Genomic DNA, 7,203 nt, shown 5'->3' on the forward strand with positions numbered 1-7,203 from the left:
CTATCGCATTGTATACATTATAATTATCAAGCTATATTAGTGTATCTACTATTAGCTCTTAAGCAGTAAAAAGTAAAATAAAAATACTTTTGTTATTATACGTTGTGGTGACGTAAACAACGCACCGCGAATCGTCAAAGTTGTTTACAACATTTTCAGTGGATAAGGGGAAATCTCATGTTCTAGAATATGCGATGATTATCTCGTTAAGGTAATTTCGAGAATGTTCTAGAACATAGATTCTTAACCTTTTCTTAGCCATGGACCCCTTTAAAGCATAAAATAAAATCACGGACCCCCCTGTAAAAAAAAATATATATATATATATATATATATAGGTAAATAAATATAATTTTTATTATACGGTGACGGGTCAACAGAAGTGATAGGTTTCAGTGTTAAATTGAACTGCTTGTTAGATTGTATTGCCATGTTATATTATTTTACGATTACGATAGCTTTTTATGGCATATAAGATTATCGTAATCTAAGTTTTATATTTAAAAACATTGTTATCTTTCAAATGGCTTTCGAGTGTTTTAACAATTATAATTATAATAAAAATACTATCAAAACAAATTTATTTTGGCTTATTTCAAAAAAAATCACAGCCACCCCGTGGACCACTGAGTAGTCATCTATGGACCCCCAAGGGGTCCATGGCCCCCGGGTTAAGAACCTATGTTCTAGATAATCGACGCCGATATATATATATCGGCTGGTCAGACGCTCATTCAGTCAATCCGTGAGTACAATCCGCGACCCACCGTGAATTACACTCCGCGATATATTCGGCAATTCCTCCGCAATTGTAACGTGTATCGATATTTGTACATACATATTTATATAATATAGTGTCTATTTTAATTAAATTAAATTGTGAGTGATTTTTATTACTTAAATCCCACAACGTATTCAATTTGTTTTTATTAACCGATTAGCATATTATTTTATTTTAATTTTGATCGAATTATATAATCAACATACTAGGGTTTATTATTATTGTATCTTACAATATCATTATTATATTCACTAAAATATTAATTATATTAGTAACTGTCGAGCAAAATAGTTACACTAGTAATTTAATAAATGAAAATAAAATGAAATTATTTACAGTATTTATACAGTATATTTTGTTTTTGAATTATTTGAGAGCGTAATATAACATTATTGTGTTAATATTAAGTGAATTTATTATTGTAAAATATTAATTATACTCGTATTAAATATAAAAATGCAGAAATTTAAAATATAATGCATAAAATATAATTATAAAATAATTGAAGCTTGTACATGCCATTGAACCAATATCGCATAAATCATATTTCGTCGAATTCATGGCTTTTCAATGAAATCCAATACTGAATAAGAGCTTAAGATTTATTGTAATAATAAATAAGCTAATAACTATACACGGTGATAGGATTCTAAATGAAAATGACGCATTCACGAATTTATAATACGCATTGATTGCACGAGTTTATCAATGAAAATTATTTATATTGTTTACAAACATCTTAAGGATAATAATAATAATATTATTACATCGTTTTATATGTAATATAAATAATGAATTCTGTCAAGTAGTCAAAAAGTTGCAATCAATACATAATATTTTTAATACCTGTACTGATTCGACAACGGGCATGTACCAGTTGCCCCCAAAAGTAGATTTTTTTATACCAATTCCCCCCAAATTACCTAGAGCATAATGAGTAAAATGTACCTGTTGCCCTCAATCAAATGTACCAGTTGCTCTCACATGTTAATATATACACGATTACAATATATAGCCAGTAAAATAGGGGAGGTAAATATACAAATTATAAATAAAATTATTTATAAAAATAATGTAAGATAGTATAAATTGATAAAATCAAATTTTGATATTTGTAATTATATATGATATTGTATTTTGTAATAAATAATAAATATAATATATTATACAAATAGTGTGGATAAATTGAAAATTGTATTAATAATAATAACCTACTACTAGGTGCAAAGCCAAAATTTTATAAAAACTTAAATTTAGACGTGTCTAAGTAATCAAATACATACATTGCTATAAGCAGTGTAAACGAAATTAAAAATATAACTAATCGCACATATTTAAACAAAAAAGCCAGAATAGAAAACTTTATAAATAAATATAAAAACAAAAATCTTAGTAGATTAGATTTTGTAAAATCTGTTAGTAATTATTATAACAAAATATAATACATAGTTATTATATTTAATTTTTTTTTTTTTTTTTGACAAATGATGCCACATAATTATTATAATATTTATTATTTTATTAACTTTTTCATATTATATGATGTGTACTACGATTTATTATGAATTTTTTATTTCTATCGTTAAAATTATCATTTTATCCATACTATTTGTATAATATATTATATTTATTATTTATTACAAAATACAATATCGTATATAATTGCTAATATCAAAATTTGATTTTATCATTTTATACTATTTTACATTATTTTTATAAATAATTTTATTTATTATTTGTATATTTATCTCCCCTATTTTACAGACTATAAATTGTAATCGTGTGTATATGAACATGTGAGGGCAACTGGTACATTTGGTCGAGGGCAACTGGTATATTTTAAAAATCCCGATAACAGCCGTGGGGGACAATTGGTCAACACCCTCGACAACTTATGCGACACGAAAATTGTGTGATTCGTATGATACACGAGGATTAATGACGTATAGATTTCCTCAATCAACTTGCACTCGGTATTAATTTAAAATTTGCCACGAAGAACAAACCATTAAATGTGACACAACACATTTTTCTGCGATTGACACGCACAATATTTAATGATCTTACATTTTGTACAGTTTAATAGTTAATCTCATTCACCGTAGCCGTAGCGTTACACTTGCATTGTCGTAAATTATATATTGTAGCGTGCGTTATCAAATCGAAAAACGTTCTCTAGCTACTGCAATAACGACAGTGGATCCAAAAAAAACTTTTCTTTCCGCGGACAAAATCGTGAGCATAACGGAAAAATATTCCAAGTGAAATAAGTGACAAAGGTATATATTTGCACCAGAGTTTTTCGTAAAACAATAAACAATTTTGTTTTCGTAGTGCACTGGCAAATAATATAACACACGGGTATCCATATATATGGTCATTGATATATGGCCGTCTCTAGACAGCGGTGGTCCAACAACATAATATATATGCTATAGTTTCCGAAGAAAAACGGTCTACGACTCGTCCTCGAGGCATTATAATAATGCTTTGAGCGATGGATAGAACATGGAACTTCGTTGTGGGATTACAAAAGTGGTCGATACGAGTTTTAGAGTGTTACACACCTGGAGGGGTATGATGTCACATGCACGAATACAGATAAATAATATTTTACTCGAACAAATAATAAAATAATATGTATAACAATCGATAGTATTGTGTTCAACGTGCGCAATGTGTGTTCTACAATGATCGTTCGTGAACTTAATAAGTTGTTATGAATATTCATGACGAATTTCTACGAGAAGTGCACGAAAAACAAGAATAAATAAAAGTGTATTCAAGTCGAAAACGTTTTCAGCCGTTTCGTTTAGAAATCGCTTCGCAATATTTTGCGCCGTCGTGTTCGTGAAAATGCGATTATTCGGCTTGTATGATATAGAACGATAATACTCGTATTACGACCGACGACGACAAGGGTAGTAATCATGCGTTCATTTTGGTTGCTTGCGAATACGTTTTTCCCGTGCTGCGTATCGACATCATCGTTCCGGTTAGAACGGTGCACCGGTGAGAAATACCGACAAAATCAATTATTCTCACCCGATAAAAATGAACCGTACCAGTTTTCTGTTAGTGTTGGCTTTCTATGATCCTCCCAACCCTCTTCCCCAACGTGACGAGATCTTTCGAGGTGAAACTCGTGGCGGAAATGCTTTTATTTTCAAATGTTTACTACGTTTTCCGACCATGAAGATCAAACCGTTTGTCCCGATGGCCCCAGCCCAAATGCGTCTGTCCTTGTCACGTCCCAGAACGTTGGAGCACAAGTTTCACTCCTATCGCGCATGATCCAGCACACACACACTATTTGTTCGATCGGGTAGGACATTTGACTGGTTACCTCACACTTAAAATCTAATAAATGATTATAACAAGGTTTGTTATTAATCTAAAGTAATTGTATAATAACTTATTATAATTCAATACATTGGATATAAGATCGGGCGCCCGGAATAATAATAGTAATAATAATAATAATACAGAAAATATGATAATAATATAAACATAAATACATGGATATAAAATGTAATACAGCAAACCACGGTAGTGTACTCAATCACATCGACGACAGTGCAGCCAGCTTCCTGCTGCCGAGAGCGGACAGGCACTCCACGAACGATATATCGTACGAACGGCGACGCAGTGACGACGGTGCAAAACACGCCCGGCGGTACAACTCACAACGGCGCAATGGCGACTGGCGGCAAAATGACACGACCGGCGGTACAATACACGATGGTGGTACTAAAACTCCGCAAAAATGTACGGCGGCCAGAGTACGACACGCACGAGACAAAGCGCACAACGACACCGCAAAATCACGCGGAAGGTAGAAAAACGGCATGAATCAACAAAGGCGCACCAGCGTGAACGAAACAAATAAAACAGCACACACATCACGATAGATCGGCGATGTGCCGGTGTAACAGGCGATTATTACCCCCCTCACAATTTTTTACCGGGGGTATTAATCACCTACAGCAACAGGCGATTATTACCTCCCCCACAATTTTTTACTAGAGGTTATTAATCGCCTGAGGTAATAATCGCCTACAGCAACAGGTTAGGTTATTACCCCCCTTAAGGTTGAGCCCCCGGGGGGGATGACGAGGGTGTCATATACTAATAACCTCTCCATGACCTACTTTTTATGCTTATGTGCTTATTATAAGGATTCAGCATTTTTGATTAAAAATATGTTAAAGAAAAAAACAGTAATTTATTACCAACACTTCTGAAATTAACTCAATTGTTTTAAAATTGTTTAAAATATAATATAATAAAATGAGTTATGTGATAAATTACATAATTAAACATTCATAACTATATCATAGTGTACATTGTTGATGTTCCTTATGTAAATGCACTTTTCACTCATCATCACTTTTTTCTTTAAGTCCATATATTTGTTAAATATTTGCCACTTATTCGTTAATGTAGAAAAAATATAAATTGATGTCTTTAGTAAGAAAGCAGCAGCAAATATTTCGACATCAGTTCCCCATACACCTAAAAATCAGAAATGATTATTATAATAATTCAAGTTGTATAGGTTTAGTAATTATATCATTTTATAGTAAATAATTTTAATACTAACCGTCATTTTCTATATTTTTTTCAAGATATTGAAGAAGTTTATTCTTCCCACCAACATACTTTTCAATACTCTCGTTTGATTTCACTACCTACAATAATATATATCTAATAAAATTAAAATAACTCATATCTTATAAATGTATTGTATTCAAGAAAAATGTTTATCATTTTAAAATTATGTTGAAATCTATTTATCGGATTTATTTTGATTAAAACAAAAAATAATTTTTAAATTTACTCTTCTTAACTATACATGAGTCAAGCTTATTTTCCTAGAACCCTTTATTTCCTTAAATAATTATTTTATTTTTATAACTAGCTAGGAAGTAGGTACCATTATTTTTATTTTACATACTCTAAAATTTGCATAAAAATTATTTTTATTATTACTATCTTATTACACCATTCTGTTTATTTTTTAAAAACTCTATTGTCTTATTATGTTTACATATAGTCATTAAAAATTAATTTTACTTTTTTACCATAATTAATTTTAACTTAATCATTGAAATAATTTTTTTTTATCCCTATTAACATAATTTCTGTAACTATAAAATCAAAAATTTGGTAAAAATGTATGAATAGGTATATTAATGAATAAATTATGAAATAATATGTATAATTTGTATTAAACATATGAAACATTTATATAATATTTATTATTTTATATTACCTCAGCAATCAAGTTTCGTATTTTCAAATGATGATCTTGTGTTCCAGTTATCCAGTAAGATATAGACCTATAGAGGCAATTACCATCACCAATAATATCAATGATTTTTGTTGGCTCTCCAAGAATTTTTCCTCGGTATTTATAAATGAAATAATTTTCTATTTTAAGATTTAAGATCTTGTTTTGTCTCAATTGCCATGGTTTCGTCACGGGATTAAATACTCGTTTATCCTTCAATTCATCCTGTTTTGATTTGATGTACTCAATATCCTTCACTTGCAAATTATCGATATCGACGATATTTTTAGAATTTTCAGTGTCACTACTTTTACTTCCAGACTTGTCAGCATTATATTTTTCTTCAGTTTTATTTTTTATCGGTTCACTGAAAATTTTCAAATTTTTCAAATTAATTTTTTTTTCAAGATTTTGAATTTATTTTTGAGTACACATGTATTGCCAGAGTGAATAGATACTATTTCATATGGACCTTTCCACGGTATCTGACGCCAACCACCTTTCCGATCATCCCTACACAAGTTTCTAACGAAAACTTTATCACCTTCTTGGAAAATGTGACCCGTATTATGACGTTTAGAATAAGAATAACGTTGACGGTTTTGTGCTTCATCTATATTTTTTTTTTTTTTGCTTTATCTTCCATCACATTTCTCATAACGATCATTTGATTTAATGTATTTTTAAATGTTTCTTGATCAAATAAATCCAAATCGTTATCTTCATGATCTGAGCCATACTGATTACTATTGGTTGTTACAGAATATTTATCTGTATCGTCATAATTAATATCAATAGGTAGCGTAGCATCACGTTGATACAACATTTTAAATGGCGTGTATCCAGTGGAAGAATGTTGTACCGTTCTATGTGCAAATAAGACACCCTGTAAAATATATGGCCATTGCAATACATTCTCTTGCAATACTTTCAACAAGCAATTTTTAAATGTACGCTTTTGACGTTCAACCAGACCATTAGCTTGCGGATGATACGCCGATGTAATTCGTTGTTCAGTTCCTGTGAGTCGAAATAGCTCGTCGTTCAGGTTATTTACAAATTCTCTTCCCTGGTCACTAATTTGTATTTTTGGACAACCATGGCGGCATATTATTTCATCATACAAAAA

The 7,203-nt window shown here is 30.6% G+C and overlaps 1 pseudogene; it reads right to left on the reverse strand.

The window, feature by feature from the left end:
* Nucleotides 1–5,096: 5,096 nt before the first annotated feature.
* On the reverse strand, nt 5,097–6,741 carry LOC112681273 (annotated as a pseudogene).
* Nucleotides 6,742–7,203: the final 462 nt, after the last annotated feature.

The sequence above is a fragment of the Sipha flava genome, unplaced genomic scaffold (genome assembly GCF_003268045.1).
Source record: "Sipha flava isolate LNK unplaced genomic scaffold, YSA_version1 18906_pilon_pilon, whole genome shotgun sequence".
Lineage (NCBI taxonomy): Eukaryota > Metazoa > Arthropoda > Insecta > Hemiptera > Aphididae > Sipha > Sipha flava.